The following is a 20346-nucleotide window of genomic DNA, read 5'->3' as shown; positions in this document are numbered from 1 at the left end:
GAACTTATTATGCTGAGTGAATTTAGTCAGTCACATAAGGACAAATACTGTATAAGACCACTATTATAAGAACTCAAGAAAAGGTTTAAACACAGAAGAAAACATTCTTTTTGGTTATGGGGGTGGGGAGGGAGGGTGAGGGTTATTCACTAACTAGATAGTAGATAAGAATCATCTTAGGCAAAGGGAAGGACAGCACACATTACAGGGGAAGTCAGCACAACCGGACTAAACTAAAGCTAAGAAGTTCCCTGAATACAATCAAATACTTTGAGAGACAGAGTAGCAGGGGTAGGGGTCTGGGGACCATGCTTTCAGGAGACATCTAGGTCAATTGGCATAACAAAACTTATTAAGAAAATGTTCTGCATCCTACTTTGGTGAGTGGCGTCTGGGGTCTTAAAAGCTTGCAAGTGGCCATCTAAGATGCATCAGTTGGTCCCAACCACTTGGAGTAAAGGAGACTGAAGAACACCAAAGACACAAGGAAGGTATTAGCCCAAGAGACAGAATGGACCGCATAAACCAGAGACTTCATCTGCCTGAGACCAGAAGAACTAGATGGTGCCCGGCTACCACCAATGAACGCCCTGACAGGGAACACAACAGAGGGTCCCTGATGGAGCAGCAGAAGGATGGGGTGCAGAACTCAAATTTTTGTAAGAAGACCAGACTTAATGGGCTGACTGAGACTGCAGGTACCCTAGAAAGCATGGCTCCTGGACTCTATATCAGCCCAGACCTAAAACAATTTCTCAGGCCAACTCTTCAGAGAGGGATTGGACTGGACTGTGGGACAAAAAGTGATACTTGTGAAGAGTGTGCCTCTTAGTCATGTAGCTACAAGAGACCAAAGGGGCAGCTTCTGTCCAGAGGTGAAATGGGAAGGCAGAAAGAGTTAGGAGCTGGTTGAATGGTCATGGGGAATCGGGCAGAAAGGAGGATTGTGCTGTCTCAGAATGGGGTGAGCAGTTAGGGTCACATAACAATGTATGTATAAAAATTTTGTATGGGAGACTAACTTGAAATGTAAACTTCATTTAACTGTAACAATAAAAAATATATATTCCATGGAGTTAATTTTCTCAGGAATTAATTAACACCTTGAATTTAGGTGGTTTATAGTTGCTTATCAGATATTAGATAAAGCATCTTCATGCATGTTAATATTTTCAAAAGTTATTTTTCAGCAAAGTTCCTCACCAGTAGAATTATTGGGTCTAAAATTAGAGAAGGGACACTTTTTATGACTGTTGGGCATCATCCTATGGGTGATTCTTAGTATCAGCCTTAACAATATATGTTTATAGGTAGTGATTCTCAGAAATCAAGAATATTAGGACTGGTAGTATCTTCCCTTGTTAAAGATAGTTTTTACTCTTAACAAAGACACTTGATCTTGGTATTCATTCATTTTTGCATTTAATAAATGTGTATAGGGAGTTATTACATGCCAGTCTTTGTGGCAGACACTGGGAACACAAATATAGTAAGACTTTTTCCCTCGCTGGTTCTTTTCTTGGTTAATTTCAAGTAGACTTCTTAATAGCTTTGAATGGAAATATATATAATTCAAGTATTTTAGCAAATATTGTACTAATTGGAAATGCCTATTAAATATCAAGACAAATCAATGTTATATCTGTTGTTATAAGTTATGCAAATTTATTTGTATTTGAGAGGGGCTTAGTTACTTGAAGAATTGCCTTTTTCCATACTAGCATTACATTTTTGCTTGTGTTCCTTAGACTAGAGGAGGGTTGTTTCAGTTAGTATCACATTTTAATAATGAGTAGTAAAAATAAGATTTTTTGGAAAATCATATTAATAGACTCCTGAATGAAGTTTATTTGTATTATTTTTAACAAGGTGAATTATTAGTATTTATAATATAGTTTGTGTTTATTTCTTTATTAAAACCATTGCTCTGGTATGTTTAATATTTTAGTATTAAAATTTAAGCACATGATTATACAATTTCTTTGTACATGATATCCACACAAGAACTCTTTGTACTATTGGCAGTGCTGTGACACAGTTCGTTACTACAGTAAGTAAATATATTACCTCAACCCTTAATCAGCCTACCATTGCCACTGATGACCCAATGCTTAAGTTGTAACACTATGCTGCTGACCCAGACTCTGGGGACTTATTTTATTTTTTGATGCATTGCTGTAGGCAATTTTAAGGGTGTGGAACCAAGCCATTTTCTCCCTTGGACTCATTTCCACTTTTATTTCCTATGGGAGGCTTAGCCTTTCTTTAAAATACTTGAATTTTTAAATTGTTCACCTACTCTGTGATTACTGGGTAGAAGAGTAATGCTGCTCGCCCCATTTTAACCCACTGAATTACAAAACAAAACAGTAGGGCTTAACCATTGGTGTTAAACAGTTCTCAAAATTAAGATTTTGTAATTCACAAATGCTTTTCTGGTAGATACTTTATTCTTTTTCTGTTTGTTTTTCATGCATTAGTTTTATTTTATACTTCTAGGCTAGGAATGTTTTGGGCTGATTTTATCCCAGGAGAATGTAATTGAGCACTGACAGGTTATATGAATTGAAAAGAAATTTAATGGGTTGTAAAAACCAGTGCTTCATTTTTCCTTGGTAACTAATATGTTATTTGTGAGGAAGTGTTCTTAAAAGTTCAAAATGAATAGGCATGTAAAAGGCCTAGTAGCTTTCAATTTTAACTTTACTAACTTGTTCTTGAAAACAAAACTAAGTTTATTCACTGAAAAGAGTAAAGTTATTTTCTTTTTAGAACATCTGAATGTTTGAAATTTGAATATACTGGCCACAGTTATTCAACCTCACAGTTATTCAACCTTATAAAATATACATAAGCTGTCTGTAAAAATCACATACTTTTAAAGTTTCTTTCTTATTTTACTTAATTTCATTTCTTAAGCAAGAAATTTATAGAACATCTTAACTTGCATCAGATGCATTATAAGGTGCTGGGGTTATTAATATGAGACAGACACAAATTGAAGGAGTTCCAGCGTTAGTAGGGGAATAGACATATAAGCACATAATTATAATATAGAGGGATAAATACTGCTAGGGGGCAGTGGTGGTTCAGTGGTAGAATTCTCGCCTTCCGTGTGGGAGACCTGGTTTGATTTCCAGCCCCTGCACCTCATGTTCGGCCACTACCCATTAGTCAGTAGAGGTTTTCATGTTGTTATGATGCCAAACAGGTTTCAGCCTCCATACCAAAGTCGACTAGGAAGAAAGGCCTGGAGATGTACTTCCCAACATCTGCCAGTAAAAACTCCATGTATCACAGTGGTCTAGTCTACAATAGTCATAAGGAGGGCACAGGACCGGACAACATTTCAGTTCCATTGTGCATGGGGTCCCCATGACTAGGGGTTCAGCTCCATAGCAGTTAATAACAAGTCCTGCTAGACGTTGAAAAGGGAGCCCCAAGCAAAGAACAGTTGATTGTATTTGAAGTCTTCACAGAAGAGGTGACATTTGAACTAAGACTTAAATGTAAAGTAAGAATCAGCTAAGTGCCATGTTGTTAAGGTTTATGCGTGTTGAAATGTTAGTGGGGGATGAGAGTGGTTCTAGCTCTTTCATCAGATGCTTGAGGTAAAATGAATGCTCTGTGCATTTATAAAAATGTCCACTCTTATTTGAAGGCATAAAGAGTAATTTTTGAAATGGAGACAGTACTAATTGGGTTTTCTGAGAAAGTAGATGCTGAGATGAAGTTAAAAGTACAGTTTATTGAGAGTAACACCCGTGAAAAGACAAAGGTGAAAGCAGAATTGGACAGAAGTCGTTAGATTGCGAAGCGGACCTGACAAAGTCTCTGACAACCAACCCAACAGGGATTTCTAGAACAAAGACTATTAGAGGAGGCCTGTGTTGGATGCAAATGGCCAGGACCTTGTACCATTATTACTCAGGCATTGTCTTTGTGTTTCCTGAGAGGAGTGTGACCTTGGCCTAAAAGCTGAGGCAAATGTCAAAGAACCTAACACAGTAAACTGTTAGCTAACCACATTCCTCACAGCTGGGCAGTAAATCCTTTCCTGAAGGGCTTTCTACATCCTTTCTAAGGGTCACATCTTCACCTCTGCCACAGAATCCAGCATAGAGGTGGGCCTTGACATGATGCTATTTCATTCATTCAGTCATTAAGTATTATTGGATACTTACTATGCATTAGGCATAGTACTGGGCATGGGTGATGTGAACAGACATGTCCCTGTCCTCATGCAGGGCAAAGGTAAAGGAAGAATATTCCAAGGAAAAGAAACAGCAGGTATAAAGGCCCTGTTATGGCAAGAGCTTGGCATAAAAGAGAGGCAGAAAGAAGGCTTCTTTGGCTGGAGGGCACTGAAAAGAAGGAAAAAAAAAAAAAAAGAGGGAGATGAGATCAGAGAGTTTGGTAGGAGCCAGATACTATAGCCTTGCAAACCATAAGGCTTTGGATTTTATTCTAATTGCAGCGGGAGGTCATTGGAGGGTTTCACCCAGAGGAGTGACACAAACTGACTTATGGTTTAGAAAGTTTACTCCCGCTTACCAGCTTCCACATTTAATAGTCATAATGCAAATATCTCCTCACTTCTGACATAATATGTAGTCTAAGTCACTTGGAGAATTCTTTTTATATTACTTGAAATGGTATTGCATCTCCAGAAAAGATACACACACTTCAGTTCCATTATCAGAGTATTTTACCAATCTCCCATATATCTAAAGTAACTCATTTAATCACCCCTTTTACTTTTAAGTCACTATTTATTACTCAATTTTAAGAGCCATATTAATTTTAATTTTTATAGAATTACATAGAATTTACATGTTTATTTTTTTGCCTATTCTTAGTGCTGAAAAAAGCAAGTAAATGTCACTGTAGGAATTTTATTTAGGCATTTTAAATTCTTCATGAGAATGTGTTGAGGGTCTTTAAAGTTTAACTAGTCCCTCACTGGATTCATATAGCTCTCTGGTGCAGTACAGGGTACAATTTAAAGATCCCAGGTTTCCTGCTTATAGCAGGGACCTGCAAAGTACTGGCTTCCAGAGCTGCCCTGGTAATGCAGTGGTTAAGTGTTCGACTGGGAAAAGTTGGTGGTTCGAACCCCCCCGCACTCCCCTGGCTGCTCTGTGGGATAAAGATGTGGCAGTCTCCTTCTGAGAAGATTACAGCCTTGGAAACCCTATGCGACAATTCTACTCTGTCCTATAGGGTCATTATGAGTTGGAATCGATTCGACGGCAACAGTTTAAAAAAAAAAAAAATTTTTCTTTTGTGTCCTTACCCAAATATTCACTTGCCTTATTAAGAATGATTTTAGTTGTCTATGACTCTTATTTAAGTCTTGTAGTGGTTATTAAAAATTATGTTCCAGTTCTGACAAGTGCTTTCTCCATGCCCAAGTTTGAACTCTGTCTAAGCATGTGACTTAGGCAAATCTCTTTACCTCTTTACCTCTTTGAGACAGTAGTACTTACTTTATAAGCCTGTAGTGATAAGTGAAATAATATAGAATGTCTGGCATACCATGACTGCACCATAAATGGAAATTGTTACTGTTTTTACTGTTACTTTTTATGATTATCACCTTAATAGGGACATACGGAAGTACATATTCAGTATGAATACCCATCTAAAATCTCCCCTTCAGCTTCTGCTCTGGCTGTAGCCTTTGGAAGGCTGAATAGCAGAATGACCACTTCAGTGCCATTTCTGACATCCTTGAATTTGTGAGTGAAAATACTTACCATCATATCTAAAAGCGTAATTAACATCAGTTTTATAAGTGAGGCATACCATTTGGATTTATTGTTAGTGTCTAAATTTTCACTTCCAAGTATAGGTAAGCCTTCTATGTGTAACTTAGGATGAGCATCTTCTCAAAGGTGTTATATATACTAAAATTTTGTCAGCAGATTAGAGTATAAATGTATATTATCACAATAGTAAAATACTGTAATAACCAATGGCTGTAAAAGCTTTGAATTTCATGTACAAAAATGATATTATTTCCGAAATTCCATGATTAGGTAAAGAGATTGACAATTAACATAAATATTAACAGAGTATATTATTTAGATAACTTTATGAAGATCTTTATGATTTTTATAAGTCAAAAATGTGCATAAATATTTAGTAATAAGACAGATTAATAGAGGTTGCACTGTATCATCATTTTTAAAATTGATAGAATTGTTTAATATACCAGTATAACTAAAACTTTAAAAACCTAAGTAATTTTTTATTTAATTTCATTTTAGTAATAAATCCCTCCAGATAAGGTCTTATTTGGGAATTCTTCATGTCTTATAAGGTTCAATTAAAGGGAGAAATCTCAATTTTTGAGGAGGATAACTCAAAATGATGATTAGTAACACCCCCGAAAAATCATCCTTGATTCAGATATAATAATGAAAAGATATACGTAGTATGAAAAGAAGAAAGAGTTAGAGAAAAATTAGACATTTAAAGCTCATTCTCTTTTCCTAAACTTAAAATAACAGACATTACAAGAATAATTTTCAACCCTTTCTTATAAAGGCTTGAACTTAATTATTACTATAGAGAAGGAAAACTTAATAACTTGATGGAAACATCAACATCAGCAACGCTAAATCAAAAAAGCAAGCGAAAAAACTATTTCTGTCAAGTCGATGCTGATTCCTGGTGACCCCATGCAGAGTAGAACTGGTCCATAGTGTTTTCCTGGCTGTAATCTTTATGGAAGCAATTGCCAGGGGTTTCTTCTGTGGTACCACTGGGTGGATTCGAACCACCAATCTTTAGGGTAGCAACCAATCACAAACCGCTTGTGCCACACAGGGACCTTCATCAAAAACATCTTGCTCCCTCATCTACTTCTTTTGCAGTTGACCATCTTTAATACAGAGCCCTGGTGGTGCAGTGGTTAAGAGCTTGGCCGCTAACCAAAAGGTCAGCAGTTCGAATCCACCAGCCACTCCTTGGAAACCCTATGGGGCAGTTCTACTCTGTCCTGTAAGTCTCTATGAGCTGGAATTGACTCGATGGCAACGGGTATGTGTGTGTGTGTGTATCTGTAGTATTGTAAATCTGTACACTAGAGATTACAGAAATAATCTAGCCGCTGCAAGATTGTTTCTGTACTATAATGTCAAATTAGTAGTTGATTTTAAGATGTTTAATACAAATTTATACTGATAATTTTTTTAAAATTAGATTCTGTAGTCTGTAATTAATATTCATCAATTTATCCAAACCATACAGAATATTGGATAAGTTTAGAAGAAAATATTTTTAAAAGCAAAATCCTTCATTTTCAGCTTACAATTTTTCAGAGGCTAGTTTCCATTTTAATTAGTAATTCAGTAGGCTGCATATTGTATATAGAATTTGAAGAGTTTCTTGGAGGTTTCAACATGCTCATTCAGAACCATTGCCAAATATTTTTCCTTCAACCAAGTAAAGGATTGCATTAAATTCATATTTCTAAAAAGAGACTGAAGTACCTTCCAATGTAGTTTGTATACAAAGAGTAGTACCATGTAAAGTGTTTTTATGCATTATTTCGTTTTCTCCTTAGGTCTGTGCATAAAATAGTTACTCTCAGTTTTTTTATAAGATATAGTCATTAAAACTACTGTCTTAGTCATCTGGTGCTGCTCCAATAGAAATACTACAAGTGGATGGATTTAGCAAAGAGAAGTTTATTCTCTCACGGTCCAGTAGGCTACAAGTCCAAATTCAGGGCATCGGCTCCAGGAGAAGGCTTTCTCTCTCTGTCGGCTCTGGAGAAAGGTCCTTGTAATGCATCAGCCTTTCCTTGGTCTGGGAGCTTCTCTGCGCAGGAACGTCAGGTTCAAAGGACATGCTCTGCTCCTGGCACTGCTTTCTTGGTGGTGTGAGGTTCTCGTGTCTCTGCTCGCTTCTCTCTTTTATATCTCAAAAGAGATTGCATTAAGACACTTATCTTGTCAACCTTGTCAGTATAACCTCATCACAGTGATAGAATTTACAACACATACGGAGCTCACATATAATCTCATCATAGTGATACAGTTTACAACACATAAGGAAATCACATCAGATAACACAATCATACAATACTGGGAATCATGACCCAGCCAAACTGACAGATATTTTTTGGGGACACAACTCAATCCATGACAACTACTAAATGTGAAATGGGATAAAACAAAACTTTTCTCTTTTTGTTTGAACTAAATTAGAAATGAGTGGTAATCAGTTACTGATTTCATTATTAATAGATGAAACAGAATGGTGTTTATTATAGGTAGGGTTGGGGGAGTGTTTGGAGATCTTGAAATTTAAAAGCAGTTATGTAGATTCCAAATAAGTAATACCGGACACATTTCAACAGTACAAGAACTGGTTTAATTTAATCAACTGTGGTCTAATATGTTGTACATCCATCCCAGTGGCATTTACTGGCTGATGCTTCAAAGCACTATTGTTTTTTATCCACTTTCATTGGCCAAATGTGTTATGGAAGCATTAACGAAGGTCTGGAAACCAGTTCTTATGGATTTTGCTTTACTGATAAATCTAATATATAGTTCATTTGGAGATATCAACTCAGTAGAGTTTCTAAAAATCTCTTCTTAATGTCTTTTTAATATGAAACTATATTGGTTTTATCAAGTAGCATTTTAAAGATATTTGCTGAAGTAGAGAGAGTTAAATTAGAAGGATTTTTTTTTCTAAGTACAGTCAGCAATGATCATGTGTCCTATTACATTCACCTAATAAAATAGCCTGTACTTTTAAAAGAAGGCAAGTGGAGAATGGAGAAAAAGGGATGGCATTTCTTATGTGATGTTCACAATATCCTGAAGTCTGTTACCGTTTCATAATGTGTCAGCTATCTTAGACATGGAGCGGTTTCAAAAACTCCAATTCTATAACCAGATTTTAACTTTGGTTAAATACCTGATTGTAATCCCCCCCTCCAAGTATTTATTGTTTACTTTTCAGACTTCAAAAATCACTATGAAAATAGAGGATTATAACACCAACTTTCTATCAGCGTTATTTTTCAGTGTGTTCCCAGTAGAAGAGTAACAATTGAGGCCTGCCTTGAAAATAGTAGAAGCAAGTGACCAGGAAAACGTAGAGGCAAGGAAAGTATTTTAGTAAAAAAGAAAGCAGGTTGTGAAAATGTACTGTCAGTGGGAAATGAGAAGTGAATAAATACTTAATAAAAAGTCATGACTACATGAATTTGAATTCTGTTTTACATATTTCTCCTGGTCTGTTCTGAACTCTCTCTCTGTTGTGTTCCCTGTCAGGGCAGTCATTGGTGGTAGCCAGACATCATCTAGTTCTTCTGGTCTCGTCTCAGGCTAGTGGAGTCTCTGGTTCATTTGGTCCTTATTCCTTAGGGCTAGTATTTTCCTGTGTCTTTGGTTTTCTTCATTCTCCTTTGCTCCAAGTGGGATGGGACCAACAGATGTATCTTAGATGGCTGCTCCCAAGTTTTTAAGACCCCAGATTCTACTCACCAAAGTGGGATGTAGAACATTTTCTTTGGAAACTATGTTATGCCAGTTGACCTAAATGTCCTCTGAAACTACAGTCCCCAGGCCCCTGCCCCAGCTACTCTATCCCTCAAAGAATTTGGAAGTGTCTAGGAAACTTCTTAGCTTTTGCTTTGGTCCCATTGTGCTGACTTCCCCTGTATTGTGTGTTGTCCTTCCCTTCACCGAAGTCGACTGTTGTCTAATATCTACTTAGTGGCTTCCCCTCCCTCTCCCTCCCCACCCTCGTAACCATCAAAGAATCCTTTTTTCTGTGTTTAGACCTTTTCTTGAGTTCTCATGTTAGTGGTTACATACGGTATTTGTCCTTTTGTGACTGCCTTATTTCACTCACATAATGCCCTCCATATTCATCCATGTTGTGAGATGTTCCGCGAAGTCATCATTTTTCTTATTCGTTGCATAGTATTCCGCTGTGTGTATGTTCCATAATTTGTTTATCTATTCATCTGTTGATGAGCATTTAGGTTATTTCTTTCTTTTTGCTACTGTGAATTGTGCTGCAGTGAACATGGGTGTGCATATGTCTATTCGTGTGACGGCTCTTATTTCTCTCAGGTATGTTCCTAGGAGTGGGATTACTGGATCATATGGTATTTCTACTTCCAGCTTTTTAAGGAAGTGCCATATCGTTTTCCAAAGTGGTTGTACCATTTTACATTCCCACTAGCAGTGCATAAGAGTTCCAATCCCCGCACAGACTCTCCAACAAAAATAATACACGTGAGGGACGTGCTTCTTAGTTCTATCAAATATATGAGAGCAAACGGGCAGCTCCTGTCCAGAAGCAGGATGAGAAGGCAGGAAGGGACAGGAACTGGTTGAATGGACAAAGAGAACCCGGGGTTGGAAGGGGGGAGTGTGCTGTCATGTTGTGGGGATTGCAACCAGTATCACAAAACAATATGTATATAAATTTTTGAATGAGAAATTAACTTGAGCTGTAAACTTTCACCTAAAGCACAGTTAAAAAAAAAAAAAAAAGTCATGACTACAGAGTAAAATGTCATGGATGACTCTGGACAACAGACTACTTCATAGGGATACAGAATTAACTTAGGAAGTATTTCTGTGACCTGGCTGCAATATGCAGTCTCAGATGATCATTTTTTACAAATGAATGGCTGAATTTATTACCAAACTCTTAATGGCCCCTTGTTTCTTCAGCTTCATCTCTTACCATCCTCTCCCCTCCCCCCCCAATAGGTTCCACTTCCACTGAGCTTCTTTAATAGTTCTGTAGACAGTCCTACTCTTTCCTCAGGTCATGTTTTTGCACTTCCTGGAATACCTCAGTTCCCCCCACCCTCATTTTTTTCTGGTTTATTCCTTTTATTATCCTTTAGTTTAAAGCCCACGTCTGCTGGAATGGTTTCTCTATACCAGGTAAGGGGTGCCTTGCTATATAATTTCAAAGCACCCTGTATTTCTCTTATCATAGCACTTCCCACATTCCATCATTATTCCTTCTTTAAATGTCTATTTTTTGTAATTCAGTATAAGATGGTTTTTGTGGGAAAAGACAGTTCTGAGGTTACTAGGCACAAAATAAATGAACCAGTAGATCCTTATTCTAGTATTTACTAGTTTTTTTTAAATTTAGGAAACATTTATGAAATGCTTATTATATGCTAGGCAGGAGCACATATAAAAATTTAAAGACAAAAATAACTTGCCCACGAGAAGCTTTCAGTCGTGCACAGTTACAGAGGAAAATGCAGGGTCCTATGGGAGTTCAGAGGAGGCAGACCTAACCTACTCTTAAAGGGTAGGAAGCATCTAGGTTTTATATCTTAACTTAAGCAGTGTATCTTAATTTACTTAGTCCTGAATGATAGAAACAAATCAGGTGAAGACAGAGCTTTATAGGCAATTTTATGAGCCAGAATTGACTTGATGGCAATGGGTTTGTTTGTTTTTTAATACCTTCTAGACTCTCTAATCTCTAGGCAAAATCTTTCTTACGAATTCCAGATCCATGTGAAGTGGTTGGGTTCTAAACACTAAGGGAAAAAAAGCCTGTTTATAAAATCTGAAAGTAGGGCAGGGTTTATGAGAGTTGTTTGAAATTATTTATTCATTCACTTATTTATTCATTCATTCATGTTTCATTAACAAGTAAGTACCTATTATATGCCAGGCACTCTTCTTGGTACAAGCAATGTTATATAAGACAGACAAGGTTTCTGCTCTTGTGGAGCTTGCATTCTAGAGCAGCACTGTTCAGTAGAACTTTCTGCAGTGATGGAAATGTTTTCTATCAGCGCTGTCCAGCAGGGAAGCTCCTAGCCACATGTGTTTATTGAGCACTTGAAGTGCAGATAGTACAAGTAAAGAACCAAACTTTTGAGTTTATTTAAATTTCATTAAGTTTAAATAGCCATTTGTGGTTAGTGGCTACTAACTTGAGTGCAGTTTTAGAATAAGCAATAAATAAAGTAGAAGTTTCAGGAAATGATAAGTTCTATCCATAGTATTAAAATCTGGCAATTGTGATAGAAAGTGACTGGGTCCATTTTAGATTGGGTTTTCAGAGATGGCCTCTCCCAATTTCACATTTTAGCAAAGATTAGATATTGAAAAGGAGCTAGCTATGTGGAAATCAACAGGAAAAGCTTCTAGGAGGGAATAGTTAACCATAAGGTAGGAACATCCTGGCATGTTTGGAAATATGGAAAGCAAGCCAGAATGACAAGAATGCAGGTAGTATGCTTGAGGGAAAGAGGTATGAGAGGAGGTAGGTGAGGTTGATGGGGTCAAATCATACAGAACTTTATATCCAAGGTATGTGCTCATAGAATGAAATGGCAGGCTAAATTGTCTGCACTATTTAAATTATTTTTTCTTGTTCTTTTTTCCTTTTTTAAATTGAGTAGATCTAGTTGAATTCAAGTAGGTCAAACGTGAGTATATTCCATCTCCAGTGTATCCAACTGCCTGCTTAGCATTTGAACTTCGTTATTTCTGAATCTCATCTATTTTAGCTTTAGGTTGCATTCTATAATTCTTCATGGTAATACTTAGCGTATTTATAATTACCTCTTCTGTATGGGCAGGGAACTTGTCTATCTTATTACTCTATCTTCAGTTGTTAGTGTAATTCTTGGAAAATTGTAGGCCCCTATACATCGAATAGATGAACAATGATTAAGCTAAGGAAGTGAAGCATAGAAAGTATGACCCATTCTGAGAGCTCTCAGCATGATGAAATAAGAGTTTAAAGAAATTCAAGGAGCTTAAGGATGCCGAGATTTAAAGCTGGAGAGGAAAGCAGAATTTCAAAGAACTTTTTTTTCTTACTTTGCTAGGGCCAGAGTATGTTCTGGAGAAAGTTTAAGCTGAACAGTATCTTGAGATTTGAATTTTAGATTAAAGTACTCTAAAAAATACATGGAAAATAGATGTACTAAACTTAAGACTGGAAACCTATTCTGAGGATTTGTCTTTATTGTTTTTCTATATTATCTTTTAGTCCAGCCTGGTGGGGATAGGGGAGAACAAGAAGCCATGGGTCAAGTGGCTTAGTCATCTATTGCTGCTATAACAGAAATACCACAAGTGGATGGCTTTAACAAAGAGAGGTTTATTTCCTCACAGTAAAGTAGGCTAAAAGTCCAAATTTAGGACGTCAGCTCCAGGGAGAGGCTCTCTCTGTTGGCCTTCTCACCAATGTTCCCCAGGACTAGGAGCTTCTCTGCACAGGCATCCCAGGTCCAAAGGACGCGCTCTGCTCCTGGCAGTGCTTTCTTGGTGGTATGAGGTCCCCCTGTCTCTCTGCTCACTTCTCTTTTTTATATCTCAAGAGATTGCCTCAGGATACAATCCAATCTTGTAGATTAGGTCCTCCCTCAGTAACACAACTGCCACCCATCCTCCCTCATTAACACCATAGAGGCAGGATTTACAACATATAAGAAAATCACACAATACCAGGAATCATGGCCCAGCCAGATTGATATGCACATTTTTGGGGGGACATAATTCAATCCATGACATCAAGGTTAGGTAAAAAGATGATAGCTGAGCTGAATTTTGAAGGATGAGTAAATCTGGACCTGATAGTTGATAGAAATAGATTTAATTTTGGCAGGAAATTTACCCCCGAGTATTTTGGCACTGTTTCAGTGAAATAAAGAGTTTGAAGGATGTTAGAGCACTATAAAATCTATACTGGAAAAAATAAAAATTTCTTATGAAAATCCAGGAAAAAAAGGGCCTGAAGTATGCAGATGCTTTCCATTAATACTGACAGTTATTGCCCAGTTTATCTTCGTTCATAGTAAAATGAAAAGAATTAAAATTTTAAGCACTAGTGGATTGAGTATTGAAGAATAAATCATATTCTATACAAAACACTTAATATGCCAGATTGTGGCATTTTGGTGTTTTGTATTGGTTCATTTAATCTCATTAATTTAAATAACAGTGTTTTAGACTTATCTGTTCTGTGGTAAAACTTATTTCTAGAATCTTACAAAATATTCTGCCTACTCCCTCCCCCCCAAAAAAATTAAACTCGGAGAGTGAAGTATTTCTCTGGTTTACCGCATCTCAAACTTTATTCTGCGTAACATTCACTTGGGGATATTCCTAAAATGTGGGTTCTAAGGCTCATCCTATTTTGTAGATGAGGCCCTTGGTATCTGTACTTCAAATAAACATTCCACTGATAGTAGCAACCGACCCTTACTCTTCTGACTATTTAGTGGCAGAACTATCACATTTTGTATGTACAATGAATTTATTGTATAATACAGTTTGATGACATATAACTAACATCTTTTAAATAGAGTGAGTAAGTGTATGTATTAGATTCTGCATACCATCACATATGTTCATATGCCTAAATCACAGGATGAGCCAGATAGCTTTTGGATATTTCTAAAGTTCAGATCCAATCCTAAGAAATGAGGATTTATTAGCAGAGAATAAATCTGAAGTTCTTGTGAGCAGTTATATCTATTATCATGAATTTTGAGGGCTGTTAAGTATATTGAATAGGATATTGCTTATTTGAATGCATAAAGTTTCATATATGGATTAATAAAATCAGTCAAATACACATTCTCTTTGACCTGCAGCCCCACATTTTTAACCATTTTGATTTTATAGAAAGAAAAATAAAATGTAAAGATTTACATTCAGTTATCTTTTGCACCATGGTCTGTAATTGCAAAAAGAAGGAAACATCCTAAATGTTCATCAGTACAGGAATGTCTGAATAAATAATGTTACTTCTGTATTCGTTATTTGCAATTGAAGAAGAAGAAGCAAAGATGTTAGATGGTGTGTTAATAATGGTCTTATTCTGTGTTTTAGAACCAGAAATAATATAAAAGTTTTCTGGACTGCATCTCAGAAAATTCCTTGTGCCTCTTGTAGTCAGTTTCCAGCATCACCCTCATAGGCAGTAATTGTTCTAATTTCTGTCACCATATATTAGTTTTTCCTATATTGAAGTTCATATAAATGGAATCATACATTATATACTGTTTTGTATCTGATTTCTTATTCTGAACAGAATGTTTACATGATTCATCCATGTTGTATGTATCAGTAGTCAATTTTTTTTACTGTTGAGTGTTATTGTAGGAGCATACAACGTATCTCTGCTATGCAATTAGTGCTATGCTATCTAATATTCTTTGGCTATGAGAATAATTAGTATAGGTCTGTAGTTCTTGGGTGGTGCAAATAGTTAAGCACTTTACTACTAACAGGTTGGTGATTCGAACTTACCCAGATGTGCCTTGGAAGAAAGGCCTGGCGATCTGTTTACCAAAAGTCATAGCCTAGAAAATCCTGTGGAGTCCAGTTCTACTCTGCAATACATGGGGTCACCATGAATTGGAATTGACTCCATGTCAACTGGTTTGGGTTATATGTTCTAAGTAAGTAAGTTGCAGACCATGATGTACAGTACCACTCCACCTTTTTTTTTTTTTAAAGGAAGGGTTTGTGTGGTCTTGTATGTTTGTGCATGCATGTGCACATGTATGTATAGATAGGTAGATAAATAGATAATTTTGTCTGGAAAAAGTTGAGAAGGATACATATAAAACACCAGTTGCTACCTCTTGGGCAAACATTAGGGCATGGCTGAGATGGAGAATGGAGTTTGTGAGGGTTGCTTCTTTATGAAAGTAACAAAAAAAAAAGTAATTATGGAAAAGTTTTATATTTTTATGTTTTTTAGTGTTTTTCAAATGGAAGAGGATTCTCCCACCAAATAAATAGTTTAAAAATTCCTTTTTTTCTCTGCTCTTTATTTCATTCTGCTGTCTCTAGAAAATTCTTTATAATTGTATGGGGGAAATGTATCCTTTATTTCAGCTTTTAGCATTATAAGAATTGCTTAACCTCCCATAAACCAGATATTATTATGCCCACCATGGCTTTTCCTGTCTTTGTGTGTGTGTGTGTGTTTGTATGTCTAAATAGATGGCTATTCTGTCTATGATAATTAACCCTATTCCCACTGCCTCCCAACTTATTTCCTTTAAGACGTTTCTTAAAGGTCTTGGTGATTATTTACTAAATACAGTATTATTAAGCAACTGAGATATGATACATTTAGGTACATGACAAACTTTTCAATATATTTGGTAAGGAGCCCTGGTGGCATAGTAGTTAAAGTATAGTAAATACTTTAAACTCTTAAAATAAAGATTGAATATTTTTGGTGACTGAGCCAAACCTCCAATGCTTACATATGGGTATTTAAAAATAGTTTTAATTAATTTAACTTATAAGAAGTCAGTGAAATCAATCTGAAAAAATTAAGTGTTTCTCATACTTCGCTATCCATTAATCATCATAGCTTATAATCAAATCGATATGCAAATTAATATCATTAGTAAATAAGAAAATAATTACATACATAGAATATTAAATCATTAACAGATTCATTGCTAGGAAAAAACAGAACATAAAATTTTTTAATGATACTGTTAATATACTAAGGAGCCCTGGTGGCACAGTCATTAAAGCTTTCGACTGCTAACCGAAAGGTTGATGGTTTGAAACACCAGCAGCTATATGGGAAAAAGATGTGGCAGTCTGCTTCTGTAAAGATTTACAGCCTTGGAAACCCTATGGGGTCACTGTGAGTTGGAATCGACTCGATGGCAGTGAGTTTGGTTTTGGTTTTGGTTTATCACTGTAGCCAGTCATAAGTCATGCTTCCCAGTATTTATGCCCTTGAATAGACCCCTACCGTTGAATCTGAGATGGCCTTATGACTTGGTTTTGACCAATAGAATGTGGTGAAAGTGATGCTTTGTTACTTGTGAGGCTAGGTTATAAGAAGCCTTGCCGTCTGCCTAGGTCACTTGGAATATGTTCTCTGGGAGAAGCCAGCCACCTTCCAGGTAGGAAGTGCAGCCTACCTGATGTTGACATGTTGTGAGGAAGCCGAAGTTAGCCACAGAAAGAGGCTAAAGAGGCTAGTCTAAGAAAGGAGAAAGAGAGAGAGTGAGAGAAGGAAAGATATGTCCATCTGGTCCCCAGCTGTTCCACCTCTCTAGCTGAGGTATCATACTTGTAATAAAACCATTTTGGATCTCCATCCCAGTTGAGAATTCAGATGATTCCAGCCCCAGCTGCCATCAGACTACAACTGAACGAAAGAGACCCAAGCAAGAGCCACCCAGATGAGTCCAGAAAATCCACAGAGCTATAAGAGTCAAAAATAGGTTGTTTTAAGCCACAAAGTTTTGAAGTAGTTTCATAGCAATAAATAACTGGAACAAATACTGTTAACTAACATTTGTTTTAAGTGTATTCTTTTGTGTAAATTAAGGATTAAGATACTTTGCTCAGCTTGCCGTTTGACATTTTTTTAGATCACAGTATTTTGGGCCAGGGGATACTGATGTAAATGCTTGAGATAGAGTCGCAGGTAAGAAGTGATTCTGAGGTTCAGAACCAAATCTGAGCCAGATCCAACCTGAGGCACATAAGGCTACCAGGCAACTTTAAAAAGCCTTGAATTATACCTAAGGGATCCATCTAGTAATATGTGGATCCAAGATGAATTCCAGATATTTGCTATTTATAGTTACATAAAACAATAAAAGAAGACATGAGATAATTTACTTTATAGGAATTTAATTGAATAACTATAAGCCTTTGACTCATTTCCTCTCATTTGCCTTCTTTTTTCCTACTTTAGATGATATTTTGGTGACTCAATAAAAGTAGCGCTTAATAATGTTAGGCTTCATGCAGAAAGGTGGGATTTGTATCAGATTAAAATAATTTTTATGTACCTTTATATGTTCCAGATATGAGAAAACATGAACTCCTGATGTCAGAGACTGTTGTTTCTTGATTACTCACTCTTTGACCTCAAGTTCACTGAAGATTACTATATTAGGATAATGCATTCAAGCTTATTTTCTGTCTTTCATGTTTTGTCAACTGCCAGGTGGACTCTGAGCATTTTAGGGGAAATGTGGTTAAAGTAGTCAGAATTATTAACTGCCTGAAGTTCTTACCTGGTATTTTAAAGAATATTAATAAGGTCACATTTAATTTAGGTGGGAGCTTTCACGTGATTGCAAAATGGTCATGTCTTATATGTTTCATATATTTCCCTAGCCATTTGTAGATTAATGTACTTTTATATCATACTGGAGAACTGAGTATTTTAATAATATTGTTTACAGTCTCGTATAGCATATAACTTTAGTTAAATGTTATCATACATAGTTTTTGGCACAGTTAGCTTGTGTCAATCAGTTCATCTTAAATGCTTATGAATAGAAAAGTAGAATTATAAATATAATAAAATGTAGTATAGAACTGGTAAAATGTTTTATACTAATTATGATTTATACATATTTTAGCCACAACACGTAATTGCAATAATTGCCAAAAGCCAAAAACAAATTGAAAACCTGTTCACATTTTGTACTAAATAAGCTAGTTTATGTATAAACTACCTTATTGTTTATATTTAAAACTATAAAACAAATTCCATTTCTTTCCAGCCATGCTAACAACAACTTAATAAGTAGGCATTGCTTTAAAAATGACATAATCCACCAGTTATTTGGTAAGACTAGTATAATCATAAATTTCTCATCCACGCTTTTTCCAAAAATACTAACCCATATTGTTCTCCCTGGACCTGTTGGAGGGATGACTAATCCAACTGCTGAGGTCTCCCTTTATGTGTTTGATGGAACACTTGGCTTGCTGGACTACAGCTGTGTGTTTATGTGCAGTGCACACCTGCAGGGGCCTGACAAATAGCTGTAGTATGCAGAGGATACAAAATTACCCTGGCAGTGCTGCAAATAAGGAAGTTTCTGTTTTGAAGTCCATATGTGTGTGTACTTGAGATGCCAGCTGGTATATTTATGTTGCATGGACAGATGTAAAACTGCCAACTGATTTTATATCAAATAAAGTATAATCTTTTTATACGTACTTTGTGTCAGAGTTATGAAGTGGTACCTAAGAATGTCTCACAACTTAGGTCTTTTAACATAAAAGCTGCTATTAAAAATATGAACTCATGATATGATTAGGTAAGAGCACAGCAACATAGATGGTATTTCTTAACTGTTATCCTTATGTGTAAAATGTTATTGTTGCTGTATCATTATTAGATAAAGTTTTGATTTATTATAATCATTAATGATATATATCCTCTCTTGTGGCTAGAATCAGGTCTTTGCTGAATCCAATTTATGAATACTGAAATGGGAAAGCCAAATTTGTATAGCTGCTTACCTTGAAAGCTTTGTCCTATTTTTTTCAAGTATAATTAATTTTAAGTTGAAGATGATGGTGCATTTTAGGCATTTTTAGCGATGTATTTAACTTTGTTCTAAAAGAAATACCAGCATTTACAGGGATAATTTTCCCAAAGTCTGTGGAAATTTGAAAACAAAGATAAAACATAGAAGAAAAACTCTTTATTAAAAAAAACCTTTGAAATAAGCAAAAAATTTTGTGTTCTTTTATCATCTCCTCTTTAAAGAAATGAAAAAAAAAAGTTTTATATAGTGTGTTTGCCCTAAACAAGAATAATGATTTGATAGTTGGAAAGTTAATCTTAAAATTAATGTTTGAAAGTTAGACTCTTCATATCTGTTGCTTAAATGAAGATTTAGATTTATAGTTGATACTCTTGTTTCTGATTAGTGCTTGGTATAATAATCATTTTGCTTAAGAACTATGGTAGCTTACTAGCTAATGATGATTTTTTCAATATATAGTTACTGTTTCTAGTATTACTGGGCATGTTTCAGTTCAACAGTTTTTAATAAGTATTGACTTCTAGTATATTTGAAATATGTGTGTAAATTAAGAATTTTTAGATGTTGCATAATAGAACTGGTTATCTGAATGGTTACATTTGTCTGTGCTTTATCTGATTCCTTTCTAGTCTATATCTCATTCTCTTTTATCTGTACTGCTTTACAAATATTTACAGATGTACAGATGTACAGAAGGAGTTCAGGTGCTCATCCAAAATTGTATTAGTTTTCTTATTAGAAATATTTAATGATGCTGCAAAGTTATGTCAGTCTATAACCCTTTATCCACTTTTGCATTTGAAACACTCCTAATATGTGTTCTATAGGTGTACATCAGGATATATTAATTGATTATTTTTCTGGTACTGGTGTAAGTTATAATTTTGTTCTTTGTACTTACAGAACTGTCTTATCATAATTCCTTATCTGATTATATTTGTGCTGATGTTTTGTATGTCTTACTAATTCTCCATTATTTTTTATTATTATTATTAACATCAGACTTAGATATTTTTATATCAAGCCAT

The 20346-nt window shown here is 35.7% G+C and overlaps 1 protein-coding gene across 10 annotated transcripts in view; it reads left to right on the top strand.

The window, feature by feature from the left end:
* Positions 1-20346, top strand: part of VPS13B (vacuolar protein sorting 13 homolog B) — an 866934-nt gene that overhangs the window by 189474 nt on the left and 657114 nt on the right. The window lies entirely within an intron of this gene.

The sequence above is a fragment of the Trichechus manatus genome, unplaced genomic scaffold (genome assembly GCF_000243295.1).
Source record: "Trichechus manatus latirostris isolate Lorelei unplaced genomic scaffold, TriManLat1.0 scaffold00009, whole genome shotgun sequence".
Classification (NCBI taxonomy): Eukaryota; Metazoa; Chordata; class Mammalia; order Sirenia; family Trichechidae; genus Trichechus; species Trichechus manatus.
Note: the sequence above shows the minus strand (reverse complement) of the source record. Positions and strands in the feature narration are given on the sequence as shown.